A 7,624-nucleotide genomic window follows, 5' to 3' on the forward strand; every position below is an offset into this window, starting at 1 on the left:
GCATGAAACGGCCAATATGGCCCAGACCTCCCCCAGATACTGCAGTGGAGGCAGCAGGGTGGACCCTTGGCTTACAGGGGAGAATAGCAGTTTTGCACATGGACACAAAACCCTGAATATTTGAAGGACTGAAGCTGAAGTTCCAATGCTTTGGCCACCTGATGCGAAGAGGTGACTCACTGGAAAAGACCCTGATGCTGGGAAAGACAGGGCAAAAGGAGAAGAGGGTGGCAGAAGAAGAGATGGTTGGGTAGCATCACGAACCCAATGGACATGAGTTTGAGCAGACTCTAGGAGATAGTGAAAGACAGGGAAGCCTGGCTGCTGCAGTCCATGGGGTTGCAAAGAGTTGGACACGACCGAACAACAACCCAAAAGCGACTCAAATAGGCCCATCCCAGTCAGAGACTCGAGGGCTAGCGTCTCGCCGTCCCTCCCACGTCCCAGGTGATGCGCTCAGAGTCCACACAGGTGCACAGAAGCCAGTCTGCCGGATGCGTGGGCCCGCGGGGGTGGAGTCCGGGACCGCCCCACCGCAGTTCTGAGAGCTCAGCTAGGCCGGGAGGTGTCCTGAGTCCCGGCCGGCTTCTCCAAGGGCACAGAAACGCTGGGCCTCCCCGCCCCGGGGTGCGCGGCCCCAGCAGCAGCCCCAGTGGAACAGCCTGGAAGCCGGGCTGCGGGCAGACGGCGTCCAGCCCTCGGCGCATGCGCACAGTGGGTCCCGCGCTGCTCGCCTCTGGGCCAGACAAGCATGGCCGGCCATCGCTTTTGTTAGAATCTCATTTAGCAGATTCCTCAGCCTGGCTTTTGTGGTCTTTGAGGAGATGAATATACTGCCCCAGGGGCCCCACCTCGCTACCCCAACCTGCACATAAGCAGGAAGGCTCGCTGGACCCCTCAGACCCCTCTCCTCTCTAGGGCTGTGCGTTTGCTGCTCACTGAACCCGGGACGCCCCGTCTCCATGCCCTCAGCAGCCTTCACGATGCTAGACCCCAGCTCTCCCACTGGGACGGCTCAAAGCGTAGCCCTCAGTTTTCCTTTGAGGAATTGCTGCTCCTCTCTCGCCAGGGCCTCCCATCTCAGAAGACCTGTGCCTGAGTCTACCACCGGGTGTTGCCACCCCACAAGACGAAGTCTTTTTATCTCCCTAAACCGTCTCCTCTCCCCGGTAATCGGCCCTCTGGAGTCACCTTGTAAGCACGGGAACTAATGACTGCCGAGTGAAGCTGCCCTGTGTGGGATGTTGATTACGGCCTCCTGGTTTTGTACTGGGTCCCATTTGTTTGCAGCTGTAAGGAGTTAAAGCGGGAGGGCCTGACCACCTCATCCAGGCTAGAGGCCCAGGGAGCTCGGTTGTCCAGGATCCCAAGGGGTGCAGCGGTTCTTTTCTGTTGAATGGATCACTGTAAATACTAACAGGTTGCATTTTTAAAGTTTGATCTGTGGGTGAAGGGGAGAGGAGGATTATGGTCATCGGACAGCCGTTGCTACAATTTAAAAATAGGAGGCAGTTTTCTCCCTGGATTTCTACATTTTTGCTAAAAAAAAAAAAAAAAACAACTCATTCCCTTTTCTGTCTGCAGTGCACTTGGCCAGGCTCTTGATCCCTCTTGATAGGCGTGTTTTGATCCAGGCTCACACAAAGCCCCTTCGACCACCTCTCCAGTCTAAGGAGAAGCAGCTGCTGCCTAATTCTCTTTTAAGTGGCCCGTGTGCCGGCCCTGCCCGGGGGCTTCCTCCAGGGTCTGCCTCAGGCCGGGCTGTCTCGTCGGGAAGTTGAAGGCGCCTCACCTCTTCATGAGCCAGTCTTACTTCTCCTTAATTTTCATCCTGTGTCGTGAGGCTGCTCTGAACCCTCAGGGACACCAGAGAGCACCTGGTTCTTGGGAACTTCCCATCCCTTGGAGATGTTCCCCTCCCCTCTCCCCCTGCCCCCACCAATATAGAAAGAATATTCACATTTAGGGGAGGGAGCCAGGATGTTTCTATTTTCTCCTCCTTTCCCTGGCTGGCTTAGGCTTTGGTGCACGTTACAGACTCATTTGCCTTCAAGATGTGATTTGAGAAACGTCAGGTTGATTTTGAGTTCTGAGGGAGGCAGAAAAGCATCCGTCAGCTTGAGGATTAGAAATGCTCCAGCTTAGAACCAGCACTTATTGTCGTCAGAGGTTGATGCCCAAGAAGATGTCACCTGCTCAGAATTGGCAGCCGTGGGAGCCCCGAGTTGCCAGTGGGCATACAGGGTCGTCACGTTGTGGCCAGTGTTGACACTGGGCATGGGCCAGGACTGAGTCCCCCACCTCCACCCCGAGGCTGCCATGTGAGGCCGCCTAGCCCTGTGGGTTAAGCCCCTAGCAGTGGCTCGGGGCTACTTATTAGCACTATTTGATTTTGCCAGTATGGCAGAGTTGCTTCTGTCTTTGGGATCAACGTGTCCTCCAGACTGGCCATGGTGGTTAATGCTCTGCTTTGGTTTAAACCATCTCCCAGTCCTGGGACTGGCATCAGTCACAGTGTAGTGCTGTAGGGGTCTTTATTGTTGTTCAGTAGCTACATCGTGTCTGACTCTTCACGACCCCATGGACTGCAGCACTCCAGACCTCCCTGTCCCTCACCATCTCCCAGAGTTCGCCCAAGTTCATGTCCATTGAATCAGTAGACGTCTTAGCTTTGTTGGAAATAGATTTCAGGCTGGAGTCAACTGCAGGTGATTAGCAGTGGGTGCCAAGAATTCTGCATTGAGAAGAATTCTTATAAATGAGTGATATTTTTGATGGGTACAGGGCAGGAAGTGGTAACAACAGTGCTATATATAATTACCAACAGTGCATTAGACCTTGCCTTTTATGCAGCTTTTAGATTTAACAACTTCTACTTCTTATCCTTCTCTCTCTTTCTCTTGTTCTGCTACTTCCTCCCCCTCTTCCTCCCCTTCCTCTTCTTTTAATCAGAAATAACTCAAATTTGGCAACATTGACAGGCATGCATGAATGAGAAAAGCAGAAAGTTCAAAGAACATTTTATTATTGACACCTAAATCAATTCAAATTCCCTTCAACAACAAAAAAGTGGGAATGGATTTATTTGCTCAGGTAATTGAAAGTCCACGTATAGGCTTTCAGGCATGGCTGGATCTAGGGGCTCAAATGTTGTTCTCAACAATTGTCTCCTCTTCAGCTCCCAGCTCTGATTTCTTCTGTGAGACTTCATTCCATAAAGAAGCCAAAGGCCTCCAGCATCTCTGGCCAACGTCTTGATTTGAGTCTGCCTTTGTCCTTTATCCCATCATCAGTCAACCACCGAGGTGGAAAATAGGCTTTTTGCCCAGCTTTTCATGAGCCTGTCCCTGGAGCTCAACCCTCAAGGACTGGCAACAGAGAAAGGACAATTCCTTAAAGGAAAACTAGGGTTCCATTATTAGGGGAGGAGGGAATGGGCCTTGGAAGAAGAAAGCAATAACAATCCACTCGAATTTCCACTGACGGGACTTTGAGGAGACACTGTGTAACCTTTTCAGAGGGCTATGGTGTGAGCTGGGTGAAAGAACTGGAATGTTTTCCAGAAACCTCACTGGAGTTCCTTTTGAGGTCAACCCCTGGCACAGGGGCTAGAAGGCTTGGTGCTCTTGGTGACCTTTGGAAGATCTCCACCTTGCAGCTGTCCTTGACTGTACAGGGAAGTCAAAAGGCATCACAGAGCTCTTTGTATCCGGTCCCCTGATATCCAAGTGAGGAGACTGAGGGAACTGAGGGACACAGAAAAACATACATGTTAGTGGAAAACCAGAAATAAAAACCAGATTAAAAAGCAAAGATATTACTTTGCCAATAAAGGTCCATCTAGTCAAGGCTATGGTTTTTCCAGTGGTCATGTATGGATGTGAGAGTTGGACTGTGAAGAAAGCTGAGTGCTGAAGAATTGATTTGAACTGTGGTGTTGGAGAAGACTCTTGAGAGTCCCTTGGACTGCAAGGAGATCCAACCAGTCCATTCTGAAGGAGATCAGTCCTGGATGTTCTTTGGAAGGAATAACGCTGAGGCTGAAACTCCAATACTTTGGCCGCCTCACGTGAAGAGTTGACTCATTGGAAAAGACTCTGATGCTGGGAGGCATTGGGGGCAGGAGGAGAAGGGGACGACAGAGGATGCGATGGCTGGATGGCATCACTGACTTCATGCACATGAGTTTGGGTGAACTCTGGGAGTTGATGATGGACAGGGAGGCCTGGTGTGCTGCGATTCATGGCATCGCAAAGAGTCGAACATGACTGAGCGACTGAACTGAACTGAGTGAAAAACTAAGACTACAGCCCACCTTGCCTCACGCCTGGACCAAGGCTTCTTTTCCTTCAAGGTGTTTGCTAGGGGTTGAGTTCTGAAGCTGGGCAAAGCTGTAGATACCAACATTACATTGAAGCAATTGCAAACTGTTTCTGGTTACAAGTATCCCATTGCTCTACAGTGACTGTGTGTTGAGAGCGATGGGACACTTGTAATCAGAAATGTGGAGGCAGCAGGAGCAGAGAGGTACAGACCAGACTGGGCAGAGTGGGAGAGAGGGTGAATGTTGGCTAGACCATGGAGCAGCCTGGGCTGTTCCAGTGCTCTCAGTTAAACTTCTTCAATCAATTGAATGAACCTCTTTGAAAATAGAATCTTTGCCCTTAATACAGAATATGTGTTTACGTCTGGTAAGTAATCGATGAGAGACTGACCTGAGGACTCTGCTGCTCTCAACAGGCCCAAATGCTGGCTCTTGAGTTCTCAAGAGGAGCCACAGTTGTTGAGCGTGAAAAACATGATTGGAGAAAAACATGATTGTTCTCAATGGAATTCTGGGACCCACCTCAGGCGCTCTCACGTCTCTTTCTTTCCCGTCTGATCCTATGGCCTGACCCTCTGGTGGCACTTCCCGTATGTTCAAGGGCACTGAGATGCTCCTCCTTCCACTGCTACAAACCCTGCCCCCCGACCTCCCCACCCACTGGTGGGAACACTAATCTCAGTGTTGCATAACTGCTGGCTTTGGCATTAGTGTATCTTCCCTGGTGGCTCAGCTGGTAAACAATCTGCCTGCAGTGCAGGAGACCTGGGTTGGGAAGGTCCCCTAGAGAAGGGAGCAGCTACCCACTCCAGTATTCTGGTCTGGAGAATTCCATGGACAGAGGAGCCTAGCAGGCTACAGTCCATGGGGTTGCAGAGTCAGACATGACTGAGCAACTTTCACTCTTTGCATTAGGGTGGTGATCGCATGACTTGGCAGAGAACTAGCTGATCCGAAGTGCCCTGGAAACCTCTAACACCTGACAGAGGCCACCTCTGACAGCCAGGGATGCGGCAGTTGATTTTAGAAATGCCTCATCAGTGGAGGCTGGATTATATATCAGCTCTCCGGGGCTTTCTTCTCCAGCTGCTTCCCAGGGAGCTCTTCTATCGATTTTGATCCAAGGTATCTCCTTACTATTTCTGGTCTTGCGCTGTAGTGCCCAAGGGTCTGTCTCACATTTAGAGTATCCCCCACTGTGCTGCATCCCTGGTGCAGACAGAAGGATTCTCAGGGTGGAGATCAACACCATTGCTTCCACCCTTTTCCAGCAGCTTAATGCTATTTCCAATGGCTGGCTTCTAAATCCTTTCTGCTCTGCTATAGTGTCTGTTCTGGCCCAGGGAATTATGGACCTCTTAGCATCAAGAGTTCTGTATATCCTCTGAGATTGTCTGTAATTTTGTGTGAAAATACACCTCTATGGATTTTTTTTTCCCCCTGAGAAAATGGTCTGGAGCTCCCATAATTCCTCGAAGGGCTTGATGAACAATAAAAGAAACATTCATGCTCATCATCAAGGCTTTATCCCGCCTCATCCATGTGTCAGCAAGCAGGGAAGTCAGCGCCATTCCGCCCTGTTTGCTCTCTCCTGGCCTTTCATGGCTGAGTTGGCCACGCATGGGCTCAGTAGTCAAACTGAGGGGTATTTTTATCCTGCTGGCAGGAGCTGCCCTCCTGGGTGAGCTGTGACTTTGGCTCCAGCGTGAAGGAAGAAACTAGCAGGAGAGAGCAGATCCTGATGACACTCTCTCCTGAGCTCTTGCTCCCTGCAGCCTGCCACCCATCTGTTAGCCACCCTCAGAACCTGCCCGGGGCGGGGGTGGGGGGCACCCCAGCCTCCTCACCTTGGGGTCTCAGTGGTGAGCCCATAGGTGAGAGCAACCCAGGGCCAAGCAGGTTTTTCCACTCTAGAAACCAGGCCTTTGGTTAAAGATGAAGCACCTGGAGAGGAGAGAGGGGTGGGCTCACGCTAAAGCCGGAAGTGTCCTGGTCTCGCGGTTCGTTTTCTGGGGGTGGGCAGGGCGAGCGGACAAGCGGGAGAGGCCTGAGTAGGGAAGGCGAAGGGGCGACGAGGTCTGCAAGAGGACAAGGGTGGAGGCGCACCTCGGGCCGCCTGCCTGAAGAGCCCCGGTGGTGGAAGCCGGACCGTCCGCCGAGCTGAGAGGCAGGAATACCGGGCAGTGGACTGCAGGGGAGGAGCGGTGAGTGGCCCTGCCGACGTCAGAGGCGGAGACGTCAGGCCGATGTAGCTGTGTTTATGGCTTTCCTCCCTTCACTCTTTCTGACCCTCCGTGGACTATGGAAAATAAAAACAGCTGTTTCCTGGAGGAACTCTGCTGGACACTGTGCCTTGTGCACGTAAGCCCAGGCATTTTCTTAACTGTCCTATGTGGTAGGATGTGTGTGTGTGTGCACACACAAATTGGATTTTTAAAAATTGAGTTACATTCACATACCACAAAATTCACCCTTTTAAAATGTACGATTCAGTGCTTTTTAGTATTTTCACAAGGTCATGCAACCGTCATCGTTATCTAATTCCAAAGCATTTTTTATTACCCCCCAAAGAAACTCTGTACCCATTATCAGTGACTCCCTATTCCATCCTACTAATGGCAACAACTAACCTGCTTTCTATCTCCATGAATTTGCCTATAATGGACAGAATGGGATCTTATAATACATAGTCTTTTGTAACTGACTTCTTTTGTTGTTCAGCCCAGTGTGGGTCCACTCACCAGTGCAGCAAAGCCAATCTACTGACACTGGCTTGTGGTGAAAGAAAGTGCAGTGTTTATTGCAGGGCATCAGGCAAGTAGTACCAGAAGCTAACATCCAAAGGAAAAGGCCTGAATTACCTGATGACTTTCAGGGAGGGGTTTATAAAGGTAGGGTGAGGAAGAGGGATATGGGATCAGCTGGTGGACAGTCTCCTATTTTTGGTTGGTAGTGAGGTAATCAGGAGTCAGCATCAACCTTCTGGTTCTAATCAGTTTGGGGTCTACATGCTTGTGGTCAACATTCAGTTAACTTCTTCCACCTGGGAGGGATTTTAGTAGCTGCAAAACAGCTCAAGGATATGGCTTGCTGCTGCTGCTGCTGCTGCTGCTGCTGCTGCTGCTGCTGCTGCTGCTGCTGCTGCTGCGTCGCTTCAGTCATGTCCGATTCTGTGTGACCCCATGGACCGCAGCCCACCAGGCTTCCCGGTCCCTGGGATTCTCCAGGCAAGAACACTGGAGTGGGTTGCCATTTCCTTCTCCAGTGCATGAAAGTGGAAAGTGAAAGTGAAGTCGCTCA

This window comes from Bison bison, unplaced genomic scaffold (assembly GCF_000754665.1).
Source record: "Bison bison bison isolate TAMUID 2011002044 unplaced genomic scaffold, Bison_UMD1.0 scf7180017864134, whole genome shotgun sequence".
NCBI classification, from domain to species: domain Eukaryota; kingdom Metazoa; phylum Chordata; class Mammalia; order Artiodactyla; family Bovidae; genus Bison; species Bison bison.